Source organism: Perca fluviatilis, chromosome 5, assembly GCF_010015445.1.
Source record: "Perca fluviatilis chromosome 5, GENO_Pfluv_1.0, whole genome shotgun sequence".
NCBI classification, from domain to species: domain Eukaryota; kingdom Metazoa; phylum Chordata; class Actinopteri; order Perciformes; family Percidae; genus Perca; species Perca fluviatilis.
The window spans coordinates 1,542,052-1,552,177 of NC_053116.1; the positions used below are offsets into that span (position 1 = coordinate 1,542,052).

At 37.7% G+C, this 10,126-nt stretch overlaps 1 long non-coding RNA gene across 6 annotated transcripts; it reads left to right on the forward strand.

The window, feature by feature from the left end:
• The first annotated feature begins 8,118 nt into the window (after nucleotides 1-8,118).
• On the forward strand, nucleotides 8,119-9,917 carry LOC120559421. Of its 6 annotated transcripts, none has more exons than XR_005639255.1 (4): nucleotides 8,119-8,228; nucleotides 9,147-9,232; nucleotides 9,512-9,649; nucleotides 9,810-9,917. It is a non-coding gene; the product is annotated as an uncharacterized LOC120559421 (long non-coding RNA). The 6 variants fall into 6 exon arrangements; XR_005639258.1 differs by having other exon boundaries at nucleotides 9,515-9,649; XR_005639256.1 differs by having other exon boundaries at nucleotides 9,186-9,232.
• Nucleotides 9,918-10,126: the final 209 nt, after the last annotated feature.

A 10,126-nucleotide genomic window follows, 5' to 3' on the forward strand; every position in this document is an offset into this window, starting at 1 on the left:
CTATTGGCTGATGAAACAGGAGTCGTCTTTTACGTTCTAAAACCAGCCTCTGGAGACTCTACCAGCTGACTTCTCTATTGGCTGTTGAAACAGGAGACGTCTCTTACGTTGTAAAACCAGCCTCTGGAGACTTGACCAGCTGACAGCGACACTGGGCTTTATGTTATTGCACTCTGAGTTATTGTTTTTTCACAGCTGTTATTGCGCATGTGGGGTGCCAATGATGTTCTTAATCGATTTGATTTCAAGTCACAAGGTCCAAATTCGATTACATTCAGGTTAGGGAAATTTCAGTTCCAATACCAGTTTAGCTTGTATATAAAAGAGATTTTCAGAGAACTTCTACTGTAAATTATACAAGCAAGAAGGATCCTTCAGATATGTTTTATATTGCACCAGCTCCATGTTTACATTAAAAGGAACCCCGACTAGTACGACATGTTGGCCTTATAAGATTAACGTGGGCGTCAGCTATTAAAAGGTGATACAAAAATACTCCAAATGTTTTTGTATTTTTTTTTTTAAATGCAGAAAATCTGTTCCCTCGTAGGCCGCCATGGTTATTTACGTCTCAATGCATTCTGGGTAGTGATGTGTAATGGTTGTACCCCAACGTACCGGCTATTGACAGTACAGTAACAGCGAGATGAACACGTCTGCCGTTCAGCCTTCAGTTTGACCGTAGGCTTAAAGGACGAACCTAGGGGCTAATAACAGATGTGTACCCACTCTGTCGTTCTCTGGGACATGTTTTCATGCTAATTGATTGTGTTTGGAGCTTCTATGAAGCTAGTGCGGACCACTGGTTAACCTAGCTTACAACGCTAGCTAACGTTAGTATTCGGGGCACAGGGAAAGTAAAAACAAATCGCTATTTATACCGCTAAAAAGGCTCAAAATATCGCCAAACTTCAACGGTAGCATAGTGGGGGTCCCTACATGTTAACCGAAGCATTGAGAACTTTGTTAAGTGTACAGACGAAGAGCTGTGGGAGCTCCGTCAAAGGGCTACAAGAGAGAGAGAACTACCGGTAGTCAATGCCGCAACACAGCCTCGTACTTCGGGAAACTGGTGGTGTACCTGCGGACATTGTGAAGCTTTGGCCACCCAACAGGAGTGTCTGTGTTGCACGGAGTAGGACCTGTTGCGTCCCAACACCCAAGAGACGCAGTGTTTTGTACAGTCTGAATATTCCCCCTCTCTGATGAACAGGGACACTTTTTTCCAAGTCCCGAAAATAAATTGGAGACGGCGACCCAGACCGGAGGGACAAGATGGACAGTTATCCACTGAGTAAGTACACTAGCTAGATAGACAAGTTATCTTTACATCGGTGCGATTATTTAAGATATATTGTGCAAATTGCTTTTGATTTTAGTTGGCATCGCCAGCTGTAAGTCATGACTGGTTTCCCGAAGTACGAGGCTCTGTTGCGGCATAGCTCTCTCTCTCTCGTAGCCCTTTCACGGAGCTCCCGCAGCTCTTCGTCTGTACACTTAACAAAGTTCTCAATGCTTCGGTTAACATGTAGGGACCCTCACTATGCTACCGTTGAAGTTTGGTGATATTTTGAGCCTTTTTAGTGGTATAAATAGCGATTTGTTTTTACTTTCCATGTGCCACGAATACTAGCTAGTGTTGTAAGCTAGGTTAACCAGCGGTCCGACTAGCATCGTTTAAGCTCCAAACACAATCAATTAGCATGAAAACATGTCCCAGAGAACGACAGAGTGGGTACACATCTGTTATTAGCCCCTAGGTTTGTCCTTTAAGCCTACGGTCAAACTGAAGGCTGAACGGCAGACGTGTTCATCTCGCTGTTACTGTACTGTCAATAGCCGGTACGTTGGGGTACAACCATTACACATCACTACCCAGAATGCATTGAGACGTAAATAACCATGGCGGCTTACGAGGGAAGGACCAAACCTGGAAAGAAAACTTCCTCCTTTTTGTTTGTGTATTCACGGAAGTCACTTATCACTACCACTAATATATTTAATTTAATGTTATATGTTTTATTTCAACTTATGTACTATTTCAGAGATTCTCATTTTTACTATGATTTGTTTTCTACACGTTTAATAATAATGGAGTGAGCCTAAGTTTTGAAGTGCCAATCGACTGCTTCTTTGTGTTTTTGTGCACATGACACAAATCAAATGAATAAATGAATAACTTGAGAGATGTGTGTTTGCGAGATAGATAGATAGATAGATAGATAGATAGATAGATAGATAGATAGATAGATTATATATTGCACTTAGACTAAGTTTTATAAAAAAATCTTTCTTTTGGTTCTTTAGTCAATAATTTTTTTTTTTTAAGTTGTCTGACTTTTATATGATAATAATAGGTCTAATATAAACATAAACATTAACTTCACCTTTAGACCAACAACAAAAACAGTTGACATCTTACATTTACACTCCAAGATTAAGCCTTCTGTCTTCTGTTTAATACTTTAAAAGACAAAGGGAAACAAACTAACATCATCTTTAATTTGGTTCTTTGTTTTCTCAGAGCTCTGAAAATACATTTAAATTTATGTCTTTCTTCAGAATTCTATTTTAATCATTTATATTTTTGTGTTTTTTTTTTTTTTTCTTCAAATTGGCCAAAAACACTTCCGGACTTTTATTTAGAAGCTTAGCAACTAATCTGCACCGGAAGCTATAGTCTTCACTGCGGCTAACTTCACACTTTGAACAAGATAGCGTCTATCAGAAAGGTGTGTTGGCAGAGCAAATTGAAACAAAATGTAAAAAGGTTCTAAATCTAATGAGGATGATAACTGGACAGTGTTGGGGAGCAGATAAGCAGTCTTTGATGTATATACATATAAAGCTTTAATGAGATCTACAATATACTATGGATGTGTAGTTTATAGTTCAGCATGCAAAACTTCTTTAAGAAAAATTGAGAGGATTCAATTCAAAGCTATAAGAATTGCTTTAGGAGCTATAAAAACAACCCCTACGTGTGCTTTATTAGTAGAATCGGAGGAATCTCCACTCAGTTTGAGGTATGTTAAATTGTCTCTGACATACTGGGTTAGGTTGTTGGGAAGTATTAATAATCCAGCAAGTTCAGTTCTTAATGTTTGCTGGGAATATCAAACAAAATCAAAGGGGTTTGGGTGGAACATCAACAGTATAGCAGAACGATATGGAATTAAAGATCTGAAATTTAGTCCTTCACTGGTTCTAAGTGCTATTCCCCCATGGATTCTCCCATCACCAGAGGTTAACAGTGAACTTTTGGAAGGAAAGAGAGAGCATCCAAATGAACTTTTGCAGCATATTGCCAGGGATATATAAAATCGTCATTCTATGGGTATGTTAAAATATATACAGATCAAAATGGGCATAGTGCCCTATATTAAGAGAGTGTGGCCAACAAGGGAATCAAATGTTCTGAGCATACCGTTCTGCGATTGGTTCCAAGGTAGTCACGTTTTCATGGACTCCATGTTTGATACCAACATTCATCTGATTCCCATTGATAGGGAATAGTGGAAAAATTTTATAAATTATTTTAAAAAAAAAATCACATAAATCACTGAAAAAATGCCCAACTGTTGTGCGTTTAGCTGCAATTAAAGACAGGGAAGCAGCAAAAGATTTCACAAGTCCCCCTTGTGAAGCAAAAAGCATCTTGGCAATGTTGGAAGTAGAGATTGTGTACCTTAAAAAGTGTTTACTGTAATTGCAATAGTTAAATAATTGGATTCTCTTAAGGGTGCTTTTCAAATGTTCTAATGAAGGATTTGTGCAATTGAGAAATTTTCTCTTTCACTTATGTTGTTATAATAATATATAAAGTATATACAGTACAGGCCAAAAGTTTGGACACACTTTCTCATTCAATGCGTTTCCTTTTATTTTTTTTTATGACTATTTACATTTTAGATTCTCACTGAAGGCATCAAAACTATGAATGAACACATATGGAATTATGTACTTAACAAAAAAGTGTGAAATAACTGAAAACATGTCTTATATTTTAGATTCTTCAAAGTAGCCACCCTTTGCTTTTTTATTAATAAGGGACAAAATTCCACTAATTAACCCTGACAAAGCACACCTGTGAAGGTAAAACCATTTCAGGTGACTACCTCATGAAGCTCATTGAGAGAACACCAAGGGTTTGCAGAGTTATCAAAAAAAGCAAATTATATTATTATCCCTTGTGTTGTCCTTCGGGTCCCAGTGACCCGAAGGACAACACAAGGATTATGTACTTCCGTTTACTTTGTTGAGAATTGCTCTCTAAACAAGGGTTAATACAGCACCTTAGTTCTTGTTTGTACAGCATTTTGGTCAGCTTAAACTGTGTTTTAAATGTGTTCTAGAAATAAACTTTACTTACTTAACAAGAAACAGGGTTTAGAGAGCAATTCTCAACAAAGTAAAGGGAGGTACATAATCCTTGTGTGGTCCTTCGGGTCACTGGGACCCGAAGGACCACACAAGGGTTAAATATATATATATATAAATGTGCCAAGAAGATATACAATCAGATATATAAAAAATCTAACAAGAGCAGAGAGCAACAGTAATATAAAATATTAAGAATAATAAATAGGCCTATTTTAAATAGTACAAATCATTCATCACACAAATGTGAAAACACACTAAAGAAAATCTAATTATTACACTATAGCACTAAGAACAGAAAACTAAAACTTTGAGTTGATGCAAAATCATCACTGATGTTATCGTATGAAATCTGCTCCACTATTGAATGATTGATAATGATGACGGCAAGGCCAGTGATCCGTTCCTGGGACATGGTGACCTCAGGTATGACTTGATCATCTTTATTTTTGAAAAGCTCCTCTCTGCTGGAGCCACAGTGACTGGCAGAGTAAGTGCAATCCTCAGAGCACTCCAAAAGTTGGGGTAGATCTCTGATAGATCCTTATCATGCATAAAAGGGATGAGCTCAAGGAGGCTCGTGGTCCCCCGTTCCCCCCCGTTGTCCTGACCGTTGCGAGACCCAGAGGTGAACTATCCCCCGCGCCCCCTCCCCTTTTCCTTTCTCACACAGCTTCTGTGCACAAGGACGTCTCGCTGCAGCCCGCGGGAAGGCGGGGCTTTCCCGCGGGCTGCAGCGAGATTCTCCTCTCTCAGCAAGCAGGGCGCCTGCAGCTGCAGGGGGCGCCGATTTGCCAATTCCCCACACAGTGAAATGATAGATAACAGAAAACCGCTTCGCGGCGCAGAGGATTTTATTTATTTTTTTAAGTTCTCGTGCCGCCCCCCATGAGTCATGAAAAAATGCTTCCCTTGGCGGCTGCCCGGTTTGCCCGTGCTAAAAACCGCCACTGATTGGAGGGAAAGTGAAACACAGCTTAGACGGAGATGTTGTTCGGCTTTTCACAAGTTTAGACAGCTACGCCGATGTTTGCTAACGTTAACGCAACAGCGTTAGCCTAGCCTGCTAGGTAGCTAAATATTATGACTCCCTTCGGAGTTTCCTATAGGGGAGAGTGGGGTGATTTGTGCCAGGGGGGAAGTAGATCCACCCCTTGTTTTTGGAAAACCATAGCATAAATTGGTCATGTGACCACATCATTTTGAAAAGCCATCTATTTTACTTATCCTCCAAAGAAGGGAGACACATGGCATGAGAAGTAAGCACATTTTAGCTCAAAATACTGTTTTTTTCCTTTCAAAGTAAAATTTCTATGATTAAGGTTTTTTGGTTGTAGTGTCTGAACAATTATAGGCAAGTTTGAAAACATTTCACACATGTTTTAGTGCTTTAGCAGGCTACACAATGAGTCTATAGAGTTAGCATGATGTTAGCTCTTAACTGCTGGATCATGCGAGTTTTTCAAACTTGTGGGTCTGGGGTGATTTGTGCCAAAGGGCCTGGGTTAAGTTGTGCCAGTGATGAAGGAGTCATCCCTAGAGGTGATGTGCTCAAGAAACTACCCACACCCCCAAAAACTTGGTGGTACAGCCAGAAGGGAGCAGAAGTGTATATTCCCCTGCAGCACTGACAAGTGGGATGTTAAGTAGTAGGCCAGATCAGATAAAAATCTGCTAATCCCTCAGCATCAATAATGCACATTAGATTAGATTAGATTATACTTTATTGTCATTGTGCAGAGTACAAGTACAAAGACAACAAAATGCAGTTTGCGTCCAACCAGAATTGAAAAAAAATCAAATATGTATAACTAAGTGTAAGTAATGAACAACATGTACAGATATGTGCAATGTAGTAGGAGTAACATAGTAAGAATATAGATATATGCAGGGTATTAACAGAATATATTATAAGAAAAACGGGATAAATATGGATATTCAGTATGAACCATATAGATATGTGCAGTGTGGTAATAGTACCATTGTAGTGCAGAAACGGTAACATGAGAATAAGTGTACTGTATGTGCAGGAGGAATAGTATGAAGTGCAGTAGAATATGGCTATATATAAGTAGTTACAGTATGTACATTAATTATTTTGATACAGTTTGTTATTTGTGTAGAAAACTGACGACTATAATAGAAGTGTATAATAATATAATAGTGTTATAAATTACTCTCATCTAAACATACTCGGGGAGGGCCATACTCCTGCCTGAAGTTGAGGTATGCTACCTGCAGCGAGAACGGGTTGAGGCAGCAGGCATCAAAGCCGGGATGGAGCATCAGGCAGGTAATGTCCGTGGCCGGGACTAAACCCTCAACTAGTGCCCAGTAGGCATCCACCTCTCGACAACACATGCTGTCCACCGCCGACGCCATAGCCTCACAATGTCCGCACAAGCACCTAGCCAACAAAACGATTATGTGCTAGTGCAAACCTGCTTCTCTTAATACATCCATGGCTTGGATGGACTCCATAGCGGAAGTTATTTTATCACAATTTCATCTCAAAATATCGTTTATGGCGGTTATATATTCCTCCAGTTTTGAAAAACTAGTTGTTTATCATTAATATACACTATGCTGTATAGGGGTTTTTTCGGTAAATAAGAACGAGAGGGGGTTTTTTTTTCTCACAGTAAAAAGGGGTTGTTGATACACATCGCTCTAACCAATCCTTCTTCAGACTGATGTTGGCATCCCCCACTCAATTAGCATACAGGCGCAGGGAAAAATAAATGTGGAAATACAGAAATAAATAAATGTAGAAATGTGGAAATACAAAAATAAATAAATGTAGAAATGTGGAAATACAGAAATAAATAAATGTATAAATAAATAAATAAATAAATAAATAAATATATAAATAAATAAATAAATAAATTAAATATAGAAATACATAAATAAATAAATATATAAATAAATATATAAATATATAAATAAATGTATAAATACATAAATAAATACATATAGAAATGCATAAATAAATAAATACATGTAAAAATACAGAAATAGCCATTTATGTTACCAAAATGTATTTATTTTCACTATATTTCTGCATTTATTTATTTCTACTTTTATTTATTTATTTATTTATTTATTTATTTTTCCTTATGTCATTTTTAGTCCTCCATAGTACACTGTAAACCCGAACGTTCAAAGTAATTAAATAGATTAAGTAGTGTATACTCAAAGTTTTAGAATAAGTTCTACTAACTTAATTTTGTCAAGTTGGTGTAACATGTTCTTCTCCTTTTGAGTATTGTTAACTAATATTTTTGATTAAATGGAACTATTTTGTGTATAAGTAAGCATAACTTAAAAACATAACTTAAGTACAATGTAATAGAATTGAGTAATAACATACTAAGAATGATAAAGTCCTGTTATTTCTATTGTTTAAAATAGGGATGATTTAAAAATAAACTGAATTTATATAGCACATGTTAAAATACAATAAAATCTCAAAGTGCTTTACCAAATAAGTAAAATCGATCATAATAAATAAATTGCAATAGCAAATGGTCTGAAATGCATTAGACATTAGTGGAGGACAAAATGTATTTATTTTATTTATTTTTGCTTCATCAGTTTAATGTAGCCTATATATTCTTTTTATTTTTATTTAAAGCAGCTGCAGGGATAATTTTGTATGGCGAGTTAATCTCTGATTCAACCTGCGAAGCAGAAGGTGGCGCAATTTGCACACTACACTGATTCCTTACGCGCTCTTTGGAAAAACACAGAAGAAGAAAAGTTTGAACAACGCAGCAAGGCGGGAAGCAGCAGACAGTAGGGTTGCAGAAACTACCTACGCAGCAGAAATCAGGCTCACTGGACTTACTGTAAGTTTTGAATGTTAATATTCATTCTCTTCTTTTACTTTTTATACATTTTTTATGTGTTTTGTCTCAGAGAGCGTGACCTTCCGCACCCCCGCCCTTCACTGGCTTATCACGGGAGTCTTGTAGGGATTGGCAACTTGTCAGATATAGGTTAGCTGCTAAAGAGCGAGCTAGCCACTTTAGCGACCAATAACGTTACCAGAGACTATTTAGAAGGACTTTGACGTTACGCACTCCAGCAGCACAACTAGCGACCTAGCTACCACTAACCGACTCCCTGAAGAATTTGACGACGGATGAATCTAGTAATCACACGCTCATTCCCCGCTTAAAGGTGGTGTTAGAAAATTAGTTGTTAGTAGAAGCACGAACAGACACCTGGTATGTTAGTAGAAGCACTAACAGACACTTCATATGCAATAGTTAGTTTTTTGTTGATGGAAACTTTCAATAGTGCACAAAAGAGCATAAACGCCTCAAACTGAGTTCCTACACTGCAAGTCCGCGCCCTCTGTGTAGCTTCTAGGGACGCTAGTTTTAAATTCTGTGTGAGCAGACTGTCTGAGACACGGAGATTGCTGTTAACAGAACGAGTCAACTGCCCGTGCCTGCCTACTTGTGTTGCCTCGGTTTTAAAACAAACGACCCTGCTGGAGGCAAGCTGCTTTTCATGACAAAGATGAATAAAGTAAAAACCCTTAATAGTAAAGCTTTGGTTTGTAGAAATGGTATTATTGTTGATTAACCATGCACTAAGGTTCAAGTGTGGCTGCTTTTCTTTACAGTAATGTTAATTTTGCTTGATGGCTTTAGTAACTTGACACTTATGGGGATTAAATGAAAAGATCATTAACAGGGAACATTTATAAATGGAAGTATTTATAATTTGACACTCTTTGAATGCTTTTAATTGTTCAGTTTCAGATCAGTTTATGCCTTTGCATCTTGCTGTTTCAGTTTCAAGAAGTTAAGGAAGATAACTGGAGATGTGATAACGATACCAGGTAATCCAATGAATGTGAATTCTTCTATCACCCCCCACCTTCCCGCCCTCTAAATACCAATAACTTGAATTGTTTTTTTTTTCTCAGACAAGGTTTTAGTGTGGTAACCCCAAATCATACGCACTCCCACATACACACATCATTGTTTTTTCTACTTGCCTGTTTGATCAAAATAAAGTGTTTTGCTGTATTTAAGTCAACAATTAATGAATGTGTTCTGTTTACGAACCACTAATCATATTTTACTTAACTTTGTATTTGCTTGCAAAATTGTTGAAGAAGACTGAGAAGAAACTGCCCCTCATTAGAAAGATGATGGAGACCACATTTCCCCTACGCCGACAGACCATAGTGATGTCCTGCCCACCAGTGAACGACCTCATGGACCTCTGGCCTGCTCTCAAAATAGAGTCTGAGGTAATATGGATCAGCTCTCTCTTTTAAAGTGAAAATTGTGATTCTTACTCATTTGGCTGATATTTTTGCTTTATTAATGTGTGCAAGATTCTTCAAATTGAACTGTTTTTTTTAATAAGTGTTGTTGCTGTATTCTCCTCTGGCTGTTATTTCTATGTAGTTGTATGCAGAGTTCCAGCGGATTACAAATCAGAACCTGCCCAACACGTGCTATGCTGAGCTTGACCGCTATCTTCCTCGACTGATGACCTTATTCAGACGGAAGGCATCAAAACTGGGAAGACAGCAGATGCTCTGGCTGAAATTTTTAAAAATCCCACGATGAACAGGTAAATAGATTTTTGCAAATATTCATAGGTTGAACCAGTAGAACATTGAACAGGTTCAATGATTGAAATGAGCTTTTGACTTTGTGCAATTAGTCCACTTTGTTTGCCATTTGTCTGATTGCATTAAAGATGTTAACAGGTTATTTGT